This window comes from Camponotus vicinus, unplaced genomic scaffold (assembly GCF_025532165.1).
Source record: "Camponotus vicinus isolate PSW18456_S1 unplaced genomic scaffold, iyCamVici1.0 SCAF_1, whole genome shotgun sequence".
Taxonomy (NCBI): Eukaryota; Metazoa; Arthropoda; class Insecta; order Hymenoptera; family Formicidae; genus Camponotus; species Camponotus vicinus.
Genome location: NW_028141945.1, coordinates 10748404 through 10774283, shown reverse-complemented (window position 1 = coordinate 10774283; position 25880 = coordinate 10748404). Strand labels below are relative to the sequence as shown.

The 25880-nt window shown below is 34.4% G+C and overlaps 2 protein-coding genes across 8 annotated transcripts in view; one reads left to right on the top strand and one right to left on the bottom strand.

Annotated features, from left to right (window-relative positions):
- Positions 1-25880, top strand: part of Dop1 (dopamine receptor, D1) — a 150324-nt gene that overhangs the window by 28248 nt on the left and 96196 nt on the right. The window lies entirely within an intron of this gene.
- The window catches only part of LOC145973726 (uncharacterized), a 97835-nt gene that overhangs the window by 20307 nt on the left and 51648 nt on the right, over positions 1-25880 (bottom strand). Inside the window, exon 1 of one of the 5 annotated variants that reach the window (XM_083103311.1) lies at positions 937-1390. The exons of the other annotated variants lie outside the window; for them this stretch is intronic. The gene's annotated coding sequence lies outside the window, so the exon portion shown is untranslated. Of the gene's footprint in view, positions 1-936; positions 1391-25880 lie in introns of those variants that run through there. 5 annotated transcript variants of the gene reach the window in all.

Here is a 25880-nt window from a genome sequence, read left to right as displayed (position 1 = left end):
TTCGGTCGTGCTCCACTTGCATATAGTAATAAATTTTTTAAATTATTTTAATTATGCTTATGTGCACAGAATTCGTCGTTTTAGCGTGATTTTCGCATTTTTTAAGTTAATTTAACTAATTTTTGGCATTGTGATATTGTAACAAGTTTTAACAAAATTCATTTGTTGCAATTTAATAAAAATATCGGGAACAAAATGATTGAGAGAAAAATGTTTTAATTAAGGAATTATTAACATTTATTATTTGCCGTGGAATTATATATATATATATATATATATATATATATATATATATATATATATAATGATAGTCTGACTTAGAAAATATTAATTGATTAATGACTGAAGCTTCAATTTTCTCAATTTCATGTCTCACAGCAAAAGACATGATTATACATAAATGAATATGATAGGCTCATTAAGTGTGCATAATTTCATTCTCGAATACAATATATTTAAACGTCATATAATACAACTTTAAATTTTGTACCATGAAAATATGAGCAAATTAATAAAGTTCGAAAGTTCTATTTATTTAGAAAAATATTTCTCATTATGATATTTCTACAGTGTTAAAAATCTCGAAAATGCACATATTCGATATTATAATTATTTCGATATTAATTCGATATTATAGTATAATTTATCAAAGTGAAATGAAAAAATATACAAGTATATACACATTTTATTATTCTCATTCAATATAACGATATATTTTTAATATTTATTTATATATTTTAACTTTGATTTTATATGATTCTATTTTACATTGACAAAAATTTATATAAATACGATTGACAAGTAAAGAATTAATTAAAAAATGATCGAGATTACCTCACATTAAAAACTCGAGAGAGAGAGAGATCCCTTTTCTGTTCACTTTTTACTCTTATAAACTTCCTATAAGAGACTCAACTGTATTAATTGAAGACTTACGAGAGTATGATAATAACGGAGCACTTCCTGATCCTTAAATCCGAAATATCCACACTGCGAACAAACTTCCCTTCGAGAGATTCAATCCGTGCGAAGGGTCATCTTAGCTTTAGAATGACTTTGAGTCTCATGATCCGGGAACTTCACAGCAAATACGTTCACAGTATCGCGAACTCGTAACGCGTATCGAATTTGCTCGTGCTTATCTAGGATCCCCGAGCTTACAGCGGTGGTGCGTGTTTTTGCTGGCGAATTTCGAATGATACGACATGTCGGTCGTGAATGCGAGTAACGAAGTTGCCGTTCGTCTTTCGGAATATGTGAGTGAGATCCCGGTTCGGAAGATTGGTGGTGGAAGAAGAGTTGAGGATCTCTCTCTCCCTCGCGAGGACCGAACGACTCTCACAAAATCCTCGGACACGTGGGATGATGAGGAACGGGGATTGAGACAGAGAGCGAGATGAAGAGAGAGGCGATTGGAAAAAAAGAGCGGAAGAAAGAAGGAAACAGGAAAGAGGGAGAAAGAGAGGAGGATCAAACCAAAGACGACAAACAAGTCTGTGTGAATGAGTGCGTGAGCGAGAGAGAAAGCGATAGGAAGAGTGAAAGAACACGTAGAAAGGTGAGTACTCTAGGCGAGGTGTCAGCATAGAAGCCATCTGTTCTACGACGGTATTCGCAACATCGGGTGAGTAGGAAGTGAATACCGTCGATATTAACGCCTCGAGCAATCAAAGTAATAAGTGGAAAAAGACACAAATGAATAGGAACGAGCACAAAGTAACCGCGCGTCGAGATGATGACAGACGCTCTCTCTCTCTGCTCCTCCTCGTGAGAACATCTTCATGGTCGTTAATGCCGTAAAGATTACCATTTCGAGAAAAAATTTCGATAGCATTACAGATTCACCTGTTGGAGAGCTACAAAGTAACGAGCTTTAACGAGCTCCGGATTATGCTTCCCCTCGGTGAAAAGAAGGAGGAAAAGACAGTCGTGAACAGCCGTTTGAGGAAAGCCTGATCTGTCTGGAGGCAATAGGGAGGCAGAAAGGAGAAAAGATGAGGAAGAAAGAGGGGGCAGGGGCTGCCAATCTACCGCTGCTGACGACGACCTACTGTCCTGCATACCGCTACTCGGCACAGTCTACCGCAAGAGGAACCGAAGAACACCCGGTGGAGAAGTCCAGAGACTTCCTTCCAGGTGTGTGCGTCGATGAACCGATCATTATTCAGCCGCGCATTTCCTTCCACCGACGCGCCTTCCACAATCGTTCGCGACTGATGGAGAATTTGCCGGAGAAAGGTGAGATGCCGATTCACTTCGTGCCGCACGATCCGCGAACTTTTCCCCCTAAATCACGCTCATCGCTTGTGCGGTTGCTTTCTAAGAGAGGATGTTCTTTTCCGACGATGTGTCGAACGCCAGCCCGGATTGGAACTTGCGTTTCCCGCAGGAAATCCCGGACAATGCGAATTAACGATCGGTTTTCTCCACGTTGATTAACTTTAACCGCAGTTTAACTCGTTTGTCATTTCCTGATTCTAATTTTAGAACAGGACATGGAATTAAACGAGTTGAAGTTAATGGAAATCGATGAGACTGATTCTAAAAGACAAAATTTCTGATAAAGTTACAGAAATAATTAACTTTCGAGTTTAATTTGCTGTATTAATATCGGAATTTGCAAATCGTTATGTGACGTGCTTTTGATTATTCGCTAATATATCTCCCTAGGTGCCCTCGATTTTAGGGAAAATTTTGTCCTCGCTGAATAATGCAAATGCATGCATTACAATATGAATGTAAACGTTCTATAAACAATAAATATTTTCGAATAGTCAAACGATTGTATGATTACATTCTCTTCTCCGCATAGCTGAACGCATAACATTGCAATCGCAATGCGCATACAAATTTATATAACAATAAACACCTCGGATATTATGCAGAGGACCATATCGATCGAGTAACATGCCAAATACCAACCTATTATTCTGTCGATATTATATAATTTTTTCACAAAAAGAAATATCACAAAATAACTAAGGATAAGTATTGTAATTTACATTGTATTTAATTGTATTTGCACTGTCAATTATTTCTCTGTATTTTTTTTCTTTTTTTTTTAACGCCAACTTATTATATCTGCAAATATAATTTGCACTTGTGAAAATATTCTACACATTTTTGCGATTTGAAATATCATTTCGGAAAATTTGTTCATCCGCTGAATTTTTCACCGAGAACAAGTCGTGATCGCATGCCAATTAATTGTCAAAATAGTATATCAAAGATATTTCATTATGTTATATAGACATAAATTTTTGTGGGATATACTCGATCGACAATAACTTTTGCAAAGGCATCCAATTTTCGGTTATTTGTTTGATCAAAGCAAGCAAATAAAATTTGTTATCTGACTCGGAAAAGCCAATTAGATTTTCAGGAGCGGAAAGCGACTCGCACAATGAATTCGTACAACATGAATTTGTTTAAAACCGTCCTGGTCGAGTTACACAATTGCCATTCCAGAGTATACGTCTGAAATTTAATACATTTCGATTTCGGCGCGTTACAATTTTTCTAATTTCAATTTCGACGGTCTGTGTTTTGCATTCCCAAGTTTTTTTCCATTATTTTACCTCTCCGTAACTATAACACTCTACATTCTTAAAATTCTACACCAGAGAACTATATTATATTATTATATTATATTCGATCGATTTTGATAAAATTTTATGAATAACGATTGCAATATTACATTTATGCAGCAAAAATCGAACAACTATTTGTGGTCTTTAAATAAATATTACATTTAATTATTATACAGTTGCATATTGTGTACTATTTTTAAATAAAAGATATAGCATAGTATCTCTGCATTTCTGTATACCTATACATATATTCTATTATTATCATGGAAATTTCTATCTGCAAGTATAAATGTAACATTCTCGTCTCATCGTTAAATATTCAAATCGTCTCTCTTGCTAAATTTCAGTTGAATAAGATTATTACATAGTGCTTTATTCTTGCACAGTTTCTCAAAGTAATTTTACAAAGATCCGGCAAGTATGTAATTAAAATTATGATACTAATCATGCCATAGATGCATGTCAGTTCGCGAATATGGACAGATTAAAATATGTTTGTACGTAGTCGCTGATATGTTTGCACTCGTTTGAATGCAAACGTTATTTTGATTTTTTAGTATATAAGTTAATTTTACAGATATTATGCAATAGAGAGAGAATTTTTATTTTCGTTAAGATATTTACAAATAAATGAAACAAGTAAAAATTTAAATATATTTTAGTAAAAATTTTGTATACATATAATTTATATATAATATAATATTTTGATTAATTTTTAATGAATGCAATATTCCAAAAAAAACAAAAAACAATATATCTGTATCAATAAATTATATTTTGTATGATAGAATCTCATTGGAAATATTTACAGTTATAAAAATATGTTTTTAGTTATTTTCTGAATTTTTATTCATTGATATCTACAGATGCGATGCATGAATAATTATATAAATGCATTGTACACAAAGTTTCGTGAAATGCTTTGGAAAAGAACTTCCGCTCTGACATATTTTCGACGTGTATTTATGACATTACATTTTACGGGTATTAATACCAAAAGCGTTACGTCTCATTTAAATAATGCAAATTGCAATCGTGTTTTGTATTCAAGTAGTCGCAAATGTGTTGAGTTATATTCGACATCAATCTTGAAAACATGAAATGGACAAGCGCACAGTTGCCTTTTATATTTAATTCACGCTCGCTACTTTTTTGAAAATAATTCTCTTGGAAAATGTAAATTTTAGCGGCTATTATAACTCGAGATATGACGATCGCTTGTATCGCGTTATTCACTAATATTAATTCCGGTTGACTAATTACAAATGTGTGACAAAAGATTACGTCTTGTCTGGTAGTAGGATTATATAAAAAATACAATTATTTCCTTTAGAGAATTTAAAAGTATTCACACTAATCACAAACGCATTTTGTTTTCGATAAGATTATTTTGCAGCGTGATCATTTTCTCGCTTCTACGGTCGAAATCATTGTTACCCATCAAAACGTAACGGGATTTGGATATACTCGAAAGCCATTCTGCCGCAGCGTATCTATCCTATTACAACAGTACGGTTAATACGATTTATCGTGATAGCCTTTCAATGTACGTTATTTCGCAATATTACAAAATGGACAAAAATTTTATTCATTTTCGCGGAAAGCTTAAGGCGATTTTCATATGAAAATAAAATTTCGTGTAGATGCGCACTTTCAAGATATAAAGAGATGCACGATATAATGATTAGCTCTTTGTTCGTATAATTCTTTTTTTAGGCGATGAAAGTCGACTAAATGAATTACAGGGTGGTTAATCGCAAGTCATCACAAATTGAGATCGGTAGATTTCCAATGTGAATTTTTTCTCTAAATAAATATATAAACATCCAATCTTAGAGAACGATCCAATCTTTGCCGCGACTTGAAATACAGCACAACTTTTTACGAATATGTTTTAATTTATTTTTATATCGTCTATTCTTTTCCTAAATTAATTAATTAATTTAATTAATCAAAATGTTTGAAATGTAATATACTATTTGCATTCACTAATTGCATTCACATCACGAAAATATTACTTGAGAATATTATTATTATCAAATTGATAATTAAAAATTATTCGTGCGTAATATATGAAGTTCAAATGACCTTAATTAAACTTCATTTATACGTAGCGCTATGAATTATTAGTATCTCTCAAATTGAGTAAATTATTAATTGTTTGCTGACATGTCACATACAATTGTATATAATTGTATATATAATTGTCACATAATTGTTGTATAATATGTTTGTGAACAATATTCTTAGTTATTCCATTTATTATTATATTCTATTATTATTATTTATTATTATTTATTGTAATATATTAGTCATATCGTAATAAACATTACATAATTTAATTTTGATTTTACGCTTATTAATTGTTACAAATCGCTGTACTCACTGATATAATTAATACTCTTCCGTGCACTTCGTACATGCATCATTATCATCTCTTGGGATTTTCTGGTACAAAGAACGAAATGGTTTGTAATAACTGAGGGAATTGAATTTACGGACTCTGAAAACGGAACAACTGACTTCTTATTCCTCTTGTTTTATGCGCGCAAACTACAAATTTGCGTTAGCCATTATTGTGAAATTTGTTGTTTTTGTTGAAACGAAAAATTTCATAAATATGTTACTTATAATTACGTTATTCGTTGTTATCCATTTTACATTCAGATTAAAATCATTCAGAAATTCAATTCACACTGTGAATTCAATTCAAATTGTGAATGAATATATAATTATTTTTTAATTATTTAGAATATTATAGTACTATTTACAGTACTATTATTATCTTATAATAGAGAAGTATATATTATTTGAGATTTTTAAAATGAACTTTTCGATTTGATATACGCGTTTTCGAGAAACCTTTTAAAGCACATTTGTTCTACACAAAACGCGTTTTAATTTACTACCATAAAGCGCAATTAAAATTATTAATATTTAATAACTACGTCACGCGCAGAAATTATATTTCCAAAGTGAATTCAAAAGAACGTAAGATTAAAATTAAATTGCTTTTGGAAAATTGCTACATTTTGCATGAACTTGGCTAGACAAATAATCAATACAGATCGGGAAGGGAATATTTTTTGCCATTTTAATCCGGGAACATTGCTCTGTTCTACGTGTAAGTGATTTAACCTGCTTGTTCCAATTAAGGCGTTCATCGTGTAAATATGTGTCACGGGTCATCGATATAAAACGAGGACGACGAGCGAACAAACCCGCTGGAGAAAGATTACAATATGTACTCTCGGGACGACGTGTATCCTGTCGGTTCCTTTTTTCTAACGGCACACATATCAGTTTTTATCTCGGCAGCCATTCGAAAATGAAATATCGAACCTCCAGCTCCGGCAGTCGAGATATACCAAGTAGCGCTGATAATCTTCACGGTTGCCCGAGAACGCGCGGCCCCCTTTATCGTTCCATATTAATCCAACGCCTTTGTCTCAAACTGTTCTTCGACACGTTCTCATTTCGCTGACTTAAAGGACGCTTCGTCACTAGGTACGCCTCTCTTTGTAATAAAGCACTTGTACGGATTACAATTCTTTGCTTTGCAGGGGATGTGATGTAGAACGCATTAGGTGCTCCCAAAATGAAATGCGTCTCTGTGTTTCTAGCGGTACATCTGCTATTCTTTCCGACCTATACATTTGTTTACACCATTTCTTACATTAAGATATATTAAAGTTCACGCACTTAGTGAAAGTCAAATTTTTATTTAATCAATTATAATTGGAAGAATCGATTATGAGTCAATGTACGAATGTCTTCAAATAAGTTAAATCACAGCAAAGAATAGGGACGTGTAGTGGGATGAAATTTTGTAGAATCTCTGATGTCTATTTATATTAATTAGAAATCTTGTTTTTTTTACATTTGCATATAATATTATATATGACTTTGATATCTTCTTCTTAGATTTGCTTAGCTTCACTTTATACGTAGAGATGTAAGCGAAATTTAATTGAGGAACAACTCGGGACGTTTTCGATGTGCGACAATTAGAATTGCCACATGACGCACAGCTGACACAGCTGTGATGCCAGTGATTAGAGCAAGTCATTTTCGCGCTCGAAGTGCAGTCACGTTGGCCGCATATTAATTTGGCGTTATGCATGCAGAGAGATTCTGAAAGATTCCGTTATCGTCCCTTCTACTTCGCGTTAAGAGATCGGCACGTAAATTACAACTGCTACTCGGGCGAGGAGAGTAGCGTAATTTACACGGAATGCACACGAGAAGAGACATGTTGTGCATCTGATCTTCGACGGGATCTTTTCCAGAATTCTTCAACGATATATTGTTGAATATTCAGTTGCAGAGAGAGAAAACTCTAATTGGTTTTTAGATACTTCTTATGACGTGAGAAGCGCGACAAGAGGATCGTAAAGGATGAAAAACCAAGTCCAAGATAAAGTATTTGTGAGGGAAAAGATTGATAAAAATCTATTCGCATCGATACAAGCAAATATGTATTTTATTGGAATACGTTCTATGCGTGATTAATAAACAGAAAAAAGAAAAAATCCTTTTCCTCCATCAGACTTTTGATATGATGCATTTGTAAAGATGGTTCTGCTTAGTTATAGTTTTGTCGCCTTCATCTCTAGAAGAACGTTTCTTCCTCTCTCTGCTCTGCTTCCTGAATTCCCGATCGAAGTATCCCGGCCCGATCGCAGCCTTTTGGTATTTCTGAGCCATTGAAATTTGATCGAGATTGCATTACTCTTGGCGCGTCGCGTTATTATCCTTCAACCGGTCTGGCTGGAAGCCGGCGACTTTCTCCGCGATACTTTAAAACTGGTGCTACGATACGGCACAATCTTATTCGATTCCGTATGCAGAGAGTTTGTTGAAGAGCGAATCTTCCATTCGCCGGAAATTGCCAACGTAGATTCGACGTATCAGTATGTCAGGCAATGAAATCGGCGCTTTCGAAGAATCTCAATCGCTTCGCTGCATCTAAGTTTATTAAATTTTCCTTTCCTAAGTTTATTAATTTTTTTAATACATTTTTTTTAAATACAAAATAATATATAATATAATTTAATATATTGTTTTTAAATAAGAAATATATATATATCACAAAATATATATATCAAATATATTAAATTATATTTTAAATTAATACACTGAGCAACAAAATTAGCGCAACAAAAATTTTTATCAAAATTTCACTCAATTTTAAATAATCATAACTCCGCGAAAAATGGTCGTATCAGAAAAATTTTTTTTTTATTTTAAAGTTTGAAGTCTCTACTTTAAAGAGAATTTGTCATATTTTGACTTCCTCCTTTCCTCCCTCCCGCCATCTCCTTAAAAGTGAGGTCATGTTTTATTTTAAAAAGTTTGCATATTTTGACGCGCTCCACGGGGTGCAATGAATTTTTTTCGCAAACGTTATAAAAATTACCGTAGAATATAAACTTTTCCGCACAAATTAAAAAAAAATTGAAATCTGTACGATTTTTTTTGGCGGAGTTATGAATGTTGACATGTCAAAGTTACCCATGCATTTTAGTCTGTTTATGCCTGTTACCGCCAGCATTAGCGTTACCCGATGCACACCACGAGGAGGTTGCTGGTCGGATTTTGTGCATCGTGTGTGTGTGTGTGTGTGTGTGTGTGTGTGTGTGTGTTTCGAGAAACCGCCAACTACTCTTCAACAACTGGAGTTAACACTACAATGCATTTGGCACGAAATTCCTCAAGATGCAATAAGATCCTGCATTAATATGCACGAACGTCTTCAGGAAGTTATTCAAAGACGAGGCAGGAATACACATTATTAAATGCAATAACATACACATTTCTTCCGTGAAATATGTCTCATTTCTTCCATCCAACACACACACACACACACACACACACACACACACACACACACGATGCACAAAATCCGACCAGCAACCTCCTCGTGGTGTGCATCGGGTAACGCTAATGCTGGCGGTAACAGGCATAAACAGACTAAAATGCATGGGTAACTTTGACATGTCAACATTCATAACTCCGCCAAAAAAAATCGTACAGACTTCAATTTTTTTTTAATTTGTGCGGAAAAGTTTATATTCTACGGTAATTTTTATAACGTTTGCGAGAAAAATTCATTGCACCCCGTGGAGCGCGTCAAAATATGCAAACTTTTTAAAATAAAACATGACCTCACTTTTAAGGAGATGGCGGGAGGGAGGAAAGGAGGAAGTCAAAATATGACAAATTCTCTTTAAAGTAGAAACTTCAAACTTTAAAATAAAAAAAAAATTTTTCTGATACGACTATTTTTCGCGGAGTTATGATTATTTAAAATTGAGTGAAATTTTGATAAAAATTTTTGTTGCGCTAATTTTGTTGCTTAGTGTATATATATTTGATATATTAATTTAAAATATAATATAATTTAATATATTTTTTTAAATATATATATCTTTAAATAAAAAATATATATTACTAAATATTTCATAGAGATATGTCGGATATTATATTCTTGCTATGATTGATGCGTGCATATAATTTGGAGCTTGAAATATATATAATTAGCATTAGATTGCATTTCAACAACGGTTTATGTGATCATGTCAGTTCATCGATATATGTTAATTTATACGTAGATGTCTGTTTTGTTAGATTTAGCTGTTATCACAGCCGACTAGTTTTTCGTTAATTAATACAATACGGAAAATTTATCTCGTTAGATCGCTCGTAATCGCACGTAACAACGTGACACATCGAATCGTATCTCGATCCAGCGCGAACTCGATATTCGCGGCTTGAATGAGAATACTCGATAAACGAGAACGCGTATATGTGTATGTATTTCCCCGGTATTAAATCCGCAGAGTAACAAGCACAATCTCTTGCACTCGCTCTGGTTAACCCGAACTTGATTAACGTGCGGCAATGCAAATTGCAACATATAAATGATCAACGCGTTTGCTCATAATTTGCCATGGAACACGCGGGAATGGATTCGAGAAAGGATAAGTAAAAAAGAAATAATATTGTTGTAAGAGAGATACACACATGATCTATCTCGCTGATTTTCTACTTTCTCTCGATTATTCCCTCTTCGATCAATCTACATAGAATCAAGTTTTTCTTTGTTTATGATTTGCGATCGGATGCTATTTTTTTTAAATTTGTTTTAAAAATTTCATAGATTTTTTTTAGAAATAAATGGAATTTTTTACTGAATTCAAATGCATCATCTAGATTCTGTCCATTTTTTTTTAACGTATAGCCCTATTGTTGATTTTTTCAATCAATATTATGACATGTATTCTATCATATATGAGACAGTAGCTTTTTTTATTTTACTGTGCTGTATATTCAAAGGTTCAGTATATAAAACCATTTTTTTTCACTAATAGTACTAAGTAACAATAGAATAACAAACAAGAAAATACTGTGAAAATTAATCAAATTTATTAGATATTAGAGGAAACAGCTTATAGATCTTTCCATACATTCTTGTGATCTCAGATTAAATTTTTGCAAAATCTGCAAATATTTTCTATAAATAAATTATATAATATTATGTAAATAATATTTTTCAAATGTGAATTCGTTTTAACTACATTGAAACTATTAAATTATTATTGCCAATAGTATAGAAAGGATTATAATTTTAATATCTTTAATTATTAAAAATTTTTTTTATTATAATATATGATCTTAACAATCTTATAATTATTCTAAAGCCAGAATAAAAATTATAATTTTACAAAGTTTTAAAATTTTTTATATATCATCAACGTGTATATCTTCATTATAAGTTCAAAAATAAAATTTTGCCCGACGAAAAACATTTTTAATATATATATATATGTATATATATATATATATATATATATATATATATATATATATATATTTGTTTGTAATAACGGCGGAAATAAAAGCAATTCAGCATTTTCTAAAAATTTGTAGATCGTAGATATATTATGTGGCACACTAAAAATTTTAAAAAAAAAGCTTACCGGTAATGAAAAATGAAGAGCGATGCGAGAGACATTCATCTCATCGTTATGCATTCGACGTGCCTGACGGACTTTTGAAAATTTACGCTCTGGCATGCACATTTAAAGCGCGTATGGATGGTAGCATCGGTGACGAACGCGTAAATCACGGGCGAGAAGATCAAAATTGCGGTGATACATATATTTTTTGCTATTCATTCGAATGCCCATGTGTTCGAACAATCTTGGAAAAGTTTCGCGAAAAGATTGTACGAACCGACGTAAAACTTTTCTATTCACAGTAAATTGCTCAATAATTTTTAGGATGAATGATGTACAATAATTTTTTATGGCATTTAAAAAGTTTAAAAATATTTCATTACTCTATTTGATTATTTCTGCGTCTAAAAATTTTTGTTGTGAAAAACGGTTACTATTTTTAAATTTTAATAGCAATAATATATATAAATGCGAGGTTAAAATGAAATGTAACATAATTATATATAAAAGTAAAGCTATTTAACGCGTACATAAATATGCAAAGTAATTTCATATCTGTGTCTCTTTTATATAAAAGTTGCGCGTAAAAAATTTATCATATTCCTCGCATTTATAAAATTGCATTAGTTTATATAGAAAATAGGAAACGGAGGTTTCACACGTAGACAGGTTTGCGTCATCCATCATTATTCGCAGAGTTAGTTTGACTTGTTGCGGATAGCGTCAAATAGATGTATCGATTTCTAAATTTTCCACGCACGCAAGACAGCTGCGGAATTTATTATACTTTGAGTGAAAGCAAGGGTGAATATTTTTAAAAACTGCAGCCGTAAGTTAAGCGCGTTGTGCAGAGAAAAACGCACAGATATATTGATTTTTTACAGTTATGTATAGATACACGGTACCGTGTTGCAGTGTACGCGTTTGCCGCGGTCTTTGTTACCGTTAAAGACGCGACCCCGCCCGTGTATATATTTTAAAGCAAGCTGTAAGTTAGCATGACGGGATGCTTTATTTTACTTCATCCTTTTTACGCCACTGATAATCGAGCAGACGCGACGAATAATAGATGCGTCCCCTGTGATTGATAACTTCTACTTGTTATTCGGATCGTTTCACCTTCACGCTTATTCGTATGTACATTCGAGGTGTCACGATTGATATTTTTTCTCTACTTTCCCCGAGATTTCGATTTTTTACAAAACATAAATTTTTTGTTTAACATTTTGAAATGTTTTTTCAGAGCTAGCGTAAAAATTCCTATAAACTTGCGCTCGAAAGATTAATGTATGAGATATGTTTTACTCTGCAATATATTACTCGATGTCAACAAAGATATTGCAGTGTATTGGATGTAACTTCTGATTTCATGAGTTGAATATTATGCGCAAGATGATATTTCTCAAAGCTCGAAAGCACACGATGTTGTTATCAAGTTTTCATTAATTATGTAAACGTATGGGGAGTTGATCTGTGTAACTGTGCGTGTAATAGGTGAAAGGTTCATTTATGGTGCAGGTGAGGATAATATTAAAAATATGTTTATACACACTATATGCGCATGAAAAATAAATCTGCATCGAAATTTATAGATACCCTGTCGCATCGTGTTTTCTTTGCTGTTAGTTTCAAGCTTTAAAGGGACATGGCTATCGCGTTGATCGATCATCCAAATCGCCGGCGAAACAATCATTCAAGCTTATCCCTATGAACTATCGGAGTACGTGATTGCATCGTTAACGTAAATCGAAAAGTTTCGATGTAACACGCCCGAGATATGATCAAGTAAAAAAGACTTTATGTATCTCCAACTTTATACGGAATAATCACTTATGTTGTAAATAAAATAAATCGAAATAAAAAAAGATAAAAAATATCTTTATATATTGTTAATTTATATATTAGTATTATACATATATTTGATGCTTATATCTATTTTGAAACGAGAATAATATGCATGTTTTTCTAGTCTTTACCTTCTAATTTTTAAAAATACGAAATAAGGCGTACGCGTAATTTAATATGATATGATTATAGTGTCGTGGTTTTTAATTAAATGTAAATTTTATACACTATGTTGCACTTTGAAAGTCTTTAACGATAACAAAAGACGCATCCGTAACAAAGTGCTACACAATACGTTTATTACACACGTCCAGTCGGAGCGCTTGCTTAGTTTCGTATATTTCTTGTGTGTACGCAAAAATACTATTATTTTCCCAGCTCTTTTCAAAACTTCCTTGTATATAAATTCTACTATCAAATTTTTTTTCAGACAATAATCATAGTTTGTGCTAAAAAAACCATGAAAGCGTATAAATAAAGCTTCAAAGATTACGTCAATTGTAAATTATTCGAGTACTTATTAATCCTGCATAGAATAGGGATAAATTGCAACGATAATATCGGACGCATTCTTGACAAAGATTCCGTACAATAGATTCAATTACCGGAAACGGAATATTGCTTGTTGCCTTGGTAACGCTTCTGGAGTGTAAAGATATACGTTAACCATCGCTTCTCTCGGAGGCTACTCGATTATCCATATTACCTCATTTTCAACGTTTCATAATATTAAGGGCTCTCCCAGGAGATTCCAAATCAATTTCAACATCTCTTTGAAATATCTTACTCCTTCAATTTCTACAAGCTATGCCTGACTATAATTATCAAATGTGTATACAACGTTACTTGTGCGCTGAAAGAGATAAGACAAATATTGACAAAATTATTTTCTACAAAAAAACATCCATCCAAATGCTTCAAAATGTCCCGGAAAAATTTCAAACATCGATGCAGGTACCGGTAAGCCGATATATCTGCATACGAGCAACGATGTAACATCGTTCCTATCAAATGTCACATGTGTACAAGAGCACATTTTACGCGAGATATGGACAATTTATAATCTTTCGGAATAATAGCGTACCGTAGGATTATACTTATGACATCACATGACGAGCGGACACGTTTCATTGCGCAGCTTTAGAGGAGCTTGTCGCGCGAAAGTACCTACATCGAAACAATATTACGATCCGCATGATTGACGATTCCCATTCCCTTACTTCTCATTTTCGATTCTTACGATTTTTCTTTCTCGCTCTCTCTCCCGCTCGAGCTCGAGACTTGCAGAAATAGGTTGCGAGGGGAGGCGAGGGGGTGCGCGTTATGTGTCGTGGACGAGGCTTGTGATCGATAGGGTCTAAACCGCCCCTACCAGGCCGCCCCATACCAACGCCATTCCGTCACACCATAACCCACACATACACGCCGTGTTTACCAACACTCTCGCGTCGCGTGCATAATGCGATATACATAAATATACAGGGGAAGGGGTGGCAGGGTGATCTCGGCGAGAAAGCGCAACTCGTGTTTGCCGACACGAAGTCGCAAAACGATAGGCCTGTCGATACCTTCGGTGCACTGAGGCTGTGATTACTTCTTTTTTCCCCTTGTATACAGGGTGTTGTTAGGCTCTGCGCCGTTTTTTGGATTAAATACAAAGAGCGTGGATTATTTTTTAACGAAGATTTCAAATATTTTTCACATTTTCACCCGGGTCGGATGCATTCCCGACAGAACGTAATGCTACGTAGATTATTTGCTTTTGTAGAGCTATAAAAATGACTGCAATGCGTTAACTGGAGGTTACATTAGCTTTGAAATTTCTTTTGTTCCCTAAAGAAACATGAGTTTTATACCATTGTTTCGCACAATGGTTTGTTTTTACGAAGAAAAAAGGCGAAAAGCTGAGAGAACGAAGAGATTCAAACAGATGCGAATATTTCGCTGGGTAAGAGATGAATAAACACCACATATGATGATCCTACGTAGATGTAGAATATATCGCGGAATATCGACATTTCATCCTTTTGACGTATTAATCCCGTGAGAGATTCCAGGCTTCCTTCCGGATGACAACCTTCGCGTTTCCGCGACGCGCCTCTCCTTTTACGACAAGATATTAATCTTTCAGTCAAGAATTTCTCCGAGCGCATCATATGTAAATTTAGTCGCGTACGTTAACGCATTTTGAGATATTGCCTTTACTATATAATCTAGCTTCTAATCCAGCGTCTACGCATTTACCGAATATCTGATAATTCCAACAAACTTGTCCCTTTATTAATGACATATCAAGTTTATGTCCCCTCTCCCTTTCCATGTTATATGCTAAACGCGCATGTTTGTTACTTTGAAAAAGTATATGGAGCTCTTTACAAAATTCCCTCATCTGCTCGACATATTGCGCGTGTCCATATGTTGTCACATAAATTAATCAAGTGCTATTTTGTATCAAGAAGAAGGACGTGTTATTGTTAATATTCACACGTGTTATTGTTAATATTTATGTCCCTTTGCGAAAGCAAGGCACGTGTTTTGTTTACATCCCTCTTGCTTTACATCTTCGATATTATGCAAACTCGAGTTTACTCAACGTATATTTCTCAAGATTATATCGCAGTGAAGCATCAGAGAGATGGAAATCTTGCATTTTCGCGACATGCAAAGTGTGTGCGAGCTCGAGGGGTTTTCCCCTGCTCGCGGTAAATCTGTCTTCGCGAGTTAAATCCGCGCAACTCGAGAGCCACTCTAAACAGATGCGTTTGCTCCGACAGACGGGGAATATCGTTTCGAGCGTGTGTCGGAGCAAATTACGGGATCGAGCGATCACGGACGATCGGGCAGCAACGTTTTCATCTTTGGCCGCCAGGCAAATTCGCTCGCTCCATTCATACCGCGCATATTTCCTCCGCGCTATATCTCTCCTCGGGAGCATGCGTAATTACGAGGCCATCCCGTGCATTCAGGGTTTACCTGGCCGCTGTATGTACCCTACTCGCCCGCCTCTCGGCACAAGCCGCCGGTGTTGGTAACCTCGTTCTGAATCAAGGCGGCGATTCGGTCGCCGAGCACGGTCAATCGAGAACGTTTGCGGTCGATGAATGACTACGTCGAACAGTGCGCTTGTCAAAGCGCACACCCGATATATAAACGTCGCAGGTGTATGTACATGTATGCAAACACCGGCGTGCATGTACACGTGCGCCGAGGGCGATGGTTACGAGGGACACATGACCGTCCGTCCGTCCGTTACCCGCTATAAGCTACAGGCGAGATGTGACAGATTTCACGGGACGACGAGCTAACGAAAAACTAGTCGGCTGTGAGGTGGCGAGAGAGCAGAGACTACATCCACCTTCTTTCCTCTCCCCTTTCCGCCCCTCTCGACACCCCAGGACACCCTCGCCAGGCTGGCAGTCGCTTTTATCCGACATTCCGACCGCCAGCCAGCTGCCACGAGCCCCGAGTATCCGGCTCGAGAAATATCGCTCGCCTCTATCACAGGCTCGCAACTATTGCCTCGCTCGTGGTCGAGATCTCCGGGTGAATTATTATGCAATCGCAATGCGAGCACGCTTTTATGGAATTTTCCCCCTTTTACGTGCGAGCATTGATTTCGAAATAACAGAGGGAAGGCACGAAATCCTTTCGCGAGGTCTTTTATACTGCAAACACGTATTCTAAAATATTTCTCTCTCTCCCTTTCTCTCTTCGACTAAAGTATTAAATACTCTCGCGACTGGTTTATGTCTTCTGCTACGAATAATAAGGTGACAAATCGTCGCGCCAAGAATTGGACGAGAGTTCGTTAACTCCGCCCGGAGGGACCTGACAAGAGTCCTCGTTAAACCCTTCGTCCCTTTCTTAATTCTCTCGCTCATCAACGACGAGCTCGTCTTAACGAGAATCCTTGTTGCGTAGAAGAGAAAAAGGAACCGTGGCGTCCTGGATACGTCGCAGGAGCCCGGCTCTCTCACTCGCAGCAGTAAAGTCCTTTACGATTCGTCCGGGCTGCGATAATTAGAGAAACGTCCGTTTTCTCTCGCACCGTTTATTTTGTTTCGCCGAGCGGATTTGTTACAAAAGTCACGACTGCTTATTTCGCGATCCCGGTTAAGATCGGACTTAAACGGCTCTCAACGGCCCGTAAAACGCAGACAGCTGTTCCGACGCTTTCCATGCGTTTAACGTTATTCAATGTTCAATACGATGACATGCAATTTCGAGGAGAATTCCATGAATATCGGAGAGAAACGCGCACAATGTTCTTTGTATGCATATAAACAGAATGTTGAAGAGAAATTGACTTAAAATCTTTACTAAAAGCTTCATATGCAATGCATTACAATTCCTTCCCTCTCTTTCTTTTCAATCTCTTTTAATTTGCATAGCACGTCAAGTAAATAATGTATCTTTCTCTTTAGAAATCATTTTTTTGCAAGAGAGAAATATGATCGATTTTTCAATCACGGCTTTATTAAGAGAAGGCGAAAAAATTGCGTGCCTTTTCATGTTTGTTCTTTCGAGAGATCGGTATTTGCGTGTGCAATATATAGTGCCACAATAGACATACCGACCTGCGTTTAGTGCAAGCAGGAATTTCGGTATGGCGGTTTGTCGTACAGGTGACAGCCGCTCGATCAACGTTCTGGGTTCCTAACACGTGGAGCGCCCTTTGTACACGCAATAAGTCTATCGGGTGCAGGGGGTTGTACCGGTTTCCTCCGAATCTAGATTCCGCAGGTCAATATGTAACCACCTGAAATGAAGCGTCCTTTGATTTATTAATTGGCACGTTATGTCCTTAAGAGACTTGTAATTTGGCCAACACGATGCAGGTATGATTGAACTCTGAAAACTTGGGAATTTATAATTGAAAAGAATTATGTCATATAATAGAAAAATATATAAATATTAAATTAGAAAAATTTATAATTAATTAAATTAAAAAAATTTAAAAATTTATAATTTTTAAATTTATATCATATAATTTAAAAATATATAAATATTAAATTAGAAAAATTTATAATTAATTAAATTTAAAAAATTTAAAAATTAATAATTTTTATATAAATTTATATCATATAATATAAAAATTAAATTTATATTATATAATTTAAAAATTGAAAGGAAAATATACTGCAAGACAATAATCAACTACATTAATTTTTTAAGCGTTTCCTTAAAACCCTTATAAGTCCGCGTTTGATTAAAAAATTCCTTTATCATATATTTTATATATTTTTATATATTTTTATTTCCATATTTTTAAAAATCTTGTACATACACATGTACAAAATAATAGTGTCTCTGTAAACTATCTTGCTTCCTTACAACTTATTTTCTTTCTTTCTTTACAAACTCCGCAGCTTCAAAACTGTTTCTTTGAACAAGAGAGAAAAACGTATGCTTTTTATTGGATTTTTAATTGTTGGAAAAATTTGCCGCTTCATTCATCTTGTTCACGCCATTATCAGTCGCGCGGCAATTTGCGACTTTCGTCGAGTACATTATCGTTCCTCGCCCTGAAAAACTCAAGAGTCTAGATTACGGGGATTACCGTAATTTCAGCAAGTGAGATTAAAGCATGCCTTGAGGGATCTTAGTGGAAGGGAACTGCATCCTGCTTCGAGTTGAGAAGTTTGTAAGCGGCGAGATGTGTTGGCGTCCCGTTCTTCTTCTTATCGACCATTCTCAAGTTTGTATTTTCAAGTGCATCTGGCATTCTCGTGTTTTTTCTTCCACTTTAGCTTAGCTCGCGGCATAACTTTCGTAATTTCCAGGAACCAACCCACCTCTCAACCTCCTCCAGCCTCTGATCTCCTTGTCACAAATAATGATTGATCGGGATGTGGGTGCTTTCAAAAGCCGGCTGCCATGATTTAAACTTTGAGAACTTCTTTCAGCTTTCGAACCAGCTAGTTGGAATATTTTCAGAAAGCTTTATGAAAATTTCAAAAATATTGTGAAAGTTAGTAAGTCATAAAGCTTTAATGTGTTTATACTCTAAAATTAGAGAAAAGCATTATTGCATGCTTTCCATCACATGAATTAACTTGTTAAATTGCAGAGAAACCGAAATACTGACTTTAGAAAAACATATTTACTGAAATATACCTTCAATCCTAATATTTTACAGTTGTTTATTACACATCTTTATATGAAATATAGTTTATGTGAGAAGATTTGATAATATCCAACATTTAGCATCCGAATAAATTATTCAGGCATTTTATGTAGCATAATTTTAAATCGGTAAAAGATTGTTAGTAAAATATGACAAGAGTAAAACATGACAGTGCGATATCTTATGAGCGTAAGATCTCTTAATCTCGAGCCACAATCATAAAGTAGGAAATGCTGATCTGCGTGACGAAAGCGTGAAGATTTAATTGGAGAAAGCACGTGAAATGTAAAATCGAAGGAAGATTATTATGTCGTCGAACATATCTAGTCATTGTGTTCATATAAACTTTATATAAATTATATATTGTACTTTTTTTAACATAGATGTCTGCTTTTAATAGCCACTAGTAAGCGTTTCTCTTATACCGTACTTTAATCAGCATTGATGTCCGTCTCTAGTGGAGTTTTATCATAATCTTTTTCTCCTTCATTCATATTTTAATGCATATTTTAAGGAATTTCATATTTCAATAAATATTAAAGAATTTTATATTTCAACAAATTTTAAAGAATTTCATATTTTAATAAATTTTAAAGAATTATTCATATTTTAATAAATTTTAAAGAATTACTCATACTTTAATCAATTTTAGAGAATTATATTTTTTAAGATTTATTATTTAATTTTCATATATGTATAAAAAATTATTTATTTACAGTTTAATATAACATTTCATATTTTTCGCTGCTAGTAATTCAATTTGATATGGAATCCTGTCGTACGTCGGGATCATAAATATTATGAACCGATCATTAACTCACGCAGGCGGCGTGTCCTCCTCGAAAAAAAGGAATTAATTTTTTTAATTTTTTTTCGACGTCGCATAATGCAATTTACGCGGCGCTATTAAAAAAGTTATTCCGCGTCCGGTGACGCTGAATACGCGTCTAATCTTTCAACATACGTCGAAATCATATCACCTGAATATCACCTGAAATCTGGTCGCTCCGCGAACCGTTCTGATTAACGCTTTTGATTAGTGATTCGATTAAACGTTGATTGCATCGTCGCTGTCATGCAGCAGACCGCGAATGCAGATTAAAAAAAAAAGTATATTATATATCATCCCGTCTTTTCATCGTGCTTAACATTTTTAACGTCTTTCAAATTCACTCGCGTCTGCACTTCCGCTAAAGCGGACGTGTTCGGAGCGACGTTTTTTCCGTTTTGTTAAGGATCGTTCACGTACCAGATATCTAGTTAGATATTAAGTAAAGAAAGTTGGAGCAATTTAAAAGTTTTCCCGGTAACTACCGATGGCGCCGGATTATTCGCGACTAAGTTTGCGCTATTGTCACGAATCGTGCCCTTTTTAACGAAAATCCTAAAGTTGCCCTAACAAGTGAAAGACAATGCGCTTGTATGGGTCGAAGAAACATCTTTCTTTTCGTTCTTCTACGCTTATCCGGTTACTTCAATTTTTCACGACGCCGGAAGGAACGAAAGACTAAGCGACAGTGAGGAGATATGAGTTGGTGGAAAGATATCGTGGAAACTTTGAAACATTACGTATAAATTTATGAAAAGAAATCTTACAAAATATTTTTTTTTTAAGAAATGACACTTTCGAAAAATGCCGTCGTATAAGTCATTAGAAATGCAAATAAGCTTGCCAGAAGCTTTTTGTTAAGTGATAAAAAAGATTATAATTGCAATAGCATTGTTTTTGCAAATTACAGAAGAAATTTGTAATTTCACGCTTCTTCGTACTTATGTGTGATGAAACTTATTGTAACAAGCTTTTCAGCTTATAAGTTAATTATTAACTACCAATGTTAAAGAGGATTATTTTGGAATAAGCTCCGGGATAAAGGAGCGTTTAATAAATTTACTGAAAGACTGTGTGCAATAGTTTGCGATATTTTGCACCCACGCAAAGATTCTTATGTCAAAAACTTTCGTTCTAAGATGAAGCTTGAATACTCTCATCAAAACAGAACTAATTTATTTTAAATGAATAATTTTATGAATTTTGAATTTTTGAAATAAAATTTCGTTGTGTATTTTTTGTATATGAAAAGAAAATAGTCTTACTTTATAAATAAATAAATATCAATATGCGATGCAATATTACGGTTAAACTTAAAATAGAATTTTGTTGTGTATTTTTTGTGTGCATGAAATTAAAATAAAATATATTTTATAAATAAATATAAATAAATATATACTTTGTAAATAAATAAATCGGAGTCTATAAATGTTTTCTATCATATGACATATAACTGCATCATAAAAAAGAAAATCATAAAAAAATCATAAAAGATCATAAAAAAAAAAAATTCTCTCGCAAATTATAGATTATTTAAAATAGAGTAAAAATTTAGTTACAGTTGTCACAGATTGTTTAAAATAGAATAAAAATTTAGTTTTCTTTTTCTATCTATAAAATATACAAAAAGATAGAATATATATATTTTACCTGTATTTTCTCTATTTATATCGAGAGACTATTCTAAGGGAAGACTATAAATCTCTATCAAACCAAATTAATTTGATCTATGCAGGAATTTATGCACTTGGGGATTCCAACGCTTTGAGATATTAACGTAAACATTTTTCCCCGATGAAATATTTTATTTAGAAGTAGTATTCAATTTTATATCAAGCTATCAGAAAGATTTAGTTGTAAAGGGCTAAGAGAAGAGCACGTTAGCGAGGAGTTAAGAAACGTAACGACGCGGATAAAATCGGAAGGTCTTCGACCAGACGACCTAAGAGCCGTCCCGGTCGACAGGTCGTCACCTCGGAGACAACAATAGACCAGCTTGCTGGTCGATCCTCTGTTTTACGATTATGGACAAACGCCGGTAAACGGCATCGATAAAATCGTCCCTCGGGATAACCTTGCGCTCGCTTGTTGATGTCTAGCAGCGGCAAGGATAACATTGATACCGCTGCCGCCGTCGCTGCTGTCATCGGGCTAACCCCGTGTCAGTCTCGGTATAGCATTCGCGAGTCAACAAATATGATTACTCGCCCACCTTGATGCCCAAGCCAGGCTCAACCTAGTAGTACTTGTGGATACACAAACTTGCCCCAGATATCGGGATTCAACCCCTCGGCTTCCTCTCTCCTCCCTCAACCTTTCTCTTGCCATGCGCTGTTGGGCCTCATCCCCTTGAATACCCTCCCCTCGTCGTTGCAACCCTTCCACGATGAGTCTTTCGAAGCTCCCTCGGTAATCCTTCGAGTGCAGTCGATTATCTCCCTCACTCTTTCTCTTGCTTGCTTTCTCTCCTCCTGCCTCTCCCTTAAATCTGGTTTGCTCGATCGTCAATTATCCGCGAAAAGGCAAATTTGTTTATGTTACAGCCCTGCCTGCCCGATTACTCGCTGTTACACGTTAATTTCCCAGCGTAATCCCAGCACGGTGTTTGATCAGCATGGCTAAGAAACATATTATCATGTAGAAACATAAACTCTCAGGAAAAATTCGATACAGTGATCGGACAAATTTGGAAATCCGAATATATGTGTGTATATAATTAATACCGTTAATATATAATATATAATTAATATATAATTATAATATATAATTAATATATAATTAATTCTAAAATACTTTTCCTACTATAAAATATAGTGGCGCTTTATATTTTATTTCTATTTTTTTTTCGCTTTTATTCATTTATATACAGGGTGTCCCATTTTAATGTCCCACCCTACATAACTTTCTTATTTTTAATTTTAGAAAAAGATGTTTCAGACAAAAGTTGTATGGTTTCAAGGGGGACATAAGGTGGTGTCATTAGTTTGACCTTGAATAGTTGCTTCAAGGTCACGTAAAGGTCACCTTCAATTTTTTAAATGAAACCCCTTACTTTCTATTGCATATTCTTGTAGCTTATCTCGAGAGCTTTCCAAAACACTATAATTAAGTACCTTTTCGTTAAGTACTTTTTGAGTTATGAGGCTTGAAATAATTTCTTAATTTTACATAAACCGTAAAATATCTTATAAAATATTCATTTTTCGATTATCTTACCTTAATACTTTTATGTACAAAATAATGAGAGGAATCAATTGGTGTAAAGAAAACACATAGTTGTTTTTAAGAAAAAATATGTAATTTGCAATTAACAATTCCATATTTTTTCTTAAAAACAACTATATGTTTTCTTTACACCAATTGATTCCTCTCATTATTTTGTACATAAAAGTATTAAGGTAAGATAATCGAAAAATGAATATTTTACATGATATTTTACGATTTATGTAAAATTAAGAAATTATTTCAAGCCTCATAACTCAAAAAGTACTTAACGAAAAGGTACTTAATTATAGTGTTTTGGAAAGCTCTCGAGATAAGCTACAAGAATATGCAATAGAAAGTAAGGGGTTTCATTTAAAAAATTGAAGGTGACCTTTACGTGACCTTGAAGCAACTATTCAAGGTCAAACTAATGACACCACCTTATGTCCCCCTTGAAACCATACAACTTTTGTCTGAAACATCTTTTTCTAAAATTAAAAATAAGAAAGTTATGTAGGGTGGGACATTAAAATGGGACACCCTGTATAGGTATATAGTATTTATATAGTATTTATATAGTATTTATACAGTATTTATTATACAGTATTTATATAGTCTTTATACAGTATTTATTATACAGTATTTATATAGTATTTATATAGTATTTATTTTCCAAAATATAATTGAAAAAATTGTTCGGGGGTATAACGCCGTAGTGCATCTTACAACAAGTTTTGTAATTGCTTCGACACTTTGACAGCTACTATTAACGTTCACTGCGTTACATTGCGTGGCTACCCAACTCTTAGTTCTTTATTAGTATACCTTGTCTCAATCTTCCAATGACAAGTTAATTTACTCGAGTTAATACGTGTATCCATCCACTCAATACGTTGGACATTGTCGCGCTCAACTTTGATGAAATTGCGTATTATTCGCAAAACTGATGTAATCTATCCATGCCATTATGTATAAGATGCGAGAGAGAGAGAGAGAGAGAGAGAGAGAGAGAGAGAAAGAGAAAGAGAGAAAGACCGCAATTTCACGCGAACATGGGAAAATGCGAATATAGGCTTAACGCATCGATTTTGAATCTTTTTCTTTCCCAGGTTCACCCATCACGCAACTTATCCTGTAATTATTCTGTCAGTCAATCATAGCAACCCTTGTTCCATTACGTGTTTCGTATTTTCTTTTCGCAGCTTGTCTATCATCGAAATGTTCTTGATAAGTGCATTTCGATTCCTCTTTACGAAAGTAATATAATTTGGATTTATTAATCTTTCCAAAATCTCATACGTTACATTAATTGAGAAGCATGTATATTTAATCTTAAAACACATGGTAATCATTAATTTTTCGTTCACTATTTGTATATGAATATAATAAATTAAAACATGAATTTGCACATTGCACATGAACTTTTTGTATTATGATCCCATATAGAATTTATAATCAATTTATGAGATGTTAATGCTTTTTAGCAATTCTTGTATAACAATACATATATCTTGATATAATTATAATCTCATACGGAATCATAATTAATATATTATACCAGTTAATTATTTCTCCTCTAATTTAATATGTGCTTTAGATTATCATTTATTTACTATATTGAAATTTACAATGCAATGCATACGATAATGATCTAACAAATGAAACAGTTACATAATGATACACAAATAGATACAATTATCTTAGTTATGGTTTGTAAAGTAATTAGGGAATTTGATTTAACAATGTTCATTCTATCTATTTTTTTACAAAGTCTGAAAAAATTAATATTTTAAAAGTGCAAAATTTAATTTCTCTTATTAATTAACTAGATGCATTTTCTTCAAAAAATAGATTACATCGCTGTGTTATATGGAATCCATCTTTTTGTTTCGTGCGGCTGATTGTGTGCCAGGGGCTTTATCTTTTTAACCAACGTAATAAGAAACCTTTGGTTATCTCGACATTTTAGGCAATTAAGGGGGAATAGCTCGTACAACGGTATATCGCGATCCCGCAAGTTTCATTTCGCGCATAAGCTGATCATGCAGCCGAAAGCGAGGGCTCTCGTTGCTCGAGGACGGGCTGAGGACGAGCTGAGGACGAATAATACGCAGGATCATACGTTCGATAGGCGTTTTAATTTGCTATCGATTTGTAAGGCCATGCCGAGGATTATGAACGAGATCGAATCGCGGTCCGATAATTCCATCGTGCAACAACAGCAACAACAACAACGTGCATTACATACCACATACTTGCTTTGGTCAACGGCGTCGTTAATTGCATTCGACTTCCCCATACGTTGTCGTCGTGCAACGAGGTTA